Here is a 1,199-nt window from a genome sequence, read left to right on the forward strand (position 1 = left end):
GGTTCACATTTGACAATTTCAGAATCAATATATGAACCAATTAAAATCAAATTTAATTGGCTCTGATTTGATTATACCTAATTATCCATTAAATTCAAAACAAATATAATCAAATTGAATCTATTTTGGATGTAGTCTTCCTTTACATCCAAGTTTTTACAGCAATCAAGTCCAATTAAGTTTGTCCAAACTCAACAAAAACTACTTTTATTACACACCGCATATACATGCGTGTGCTTCACTAATGCAAATATATCTTTCTTCGTCTTTGCATTCCTTCTTCTTCTTTGTGTTCTTCCTTCTTCTTCGTCACGTTCTTTCATCTTCGCGTGTTTTCTCTCCATCGTCGTTCTTTTATTGCTGCTGTTGTTACTGCATTTTTTTCTCTTTTTTTTTCTAGTAGTTTTGCAGCATTGGTTTTTTTTTTTATTTTTTACTTTATTCCTCTTAAAAGAGTGAAACAAGAAGAATTATGAGAAAATAAAATAAGAAGAAGAAGATGAAGAAGAAGCAGCAGAATATGAGGAGGATGAAGAGGAAAAGTTTTGAATTATACAAAACTTATCAGAATAAGAATACACCGAAATTTCTTAATAAATACACATAAATTTCTTAGTTTTACACCGAAACTTTGCTACAAAAGCACAAAAATATCTTCTTTAATGCTGCATTTTTTTCTCCTTATTTCTTTCTTTCTTTTAGTTGAATGAATGTAGGTTCATCATCTTCCTAGTAATTTTGCAGTATTATGTATTTCTTCTTTTTTTTTGTTTGATTTTTTTATTTTTATTCTTGTTAAGAGAGTAAAATAAGAAGAAACTTGAGAAGGTAAAATAAGAAGGAAAAGATAAATAAGAAAAAAAGAAGATGATAATGAAAAAGAAGACGAAGAAGCAAAAGATGAGGAAGAGGAAGAGGAATAGTTTTGAATTATGCAAAGTTTATCAGAATAAAAATGCATCAAAATTTATTAACAAATACACATAAATTTTTTAGTTTTTACACCGAAATTTTGCTATAAAAGCACAAAAATGTCTTATTTAATGCTGTATTTTCTTCTTTTTTCTTATTATTTCTTTCTTTATTTTAGTTAAATGAATGTAGGTTTATCCTCTTTCTAATAATTTTGCAGGATTGTGTGTTTCTTCTTCATCTTTGTTTGATTATTTTATTTTTATTCTTATTAAGAGAGTAAAACA

Source organism: Arachis ipaensis, chromosome B08 (assembly GCF_000816755.2).
Source record: "Arachis ipaensis cultivar K30076 chromosome B08, Araip1.1, whole genome shotgun sequence".
NCBI lineage: Eukaryota > Viridiplantae > Streptophyta > Magnoliopsida > Fabales > Fabaceae > Arachis > Arachis ipaensis.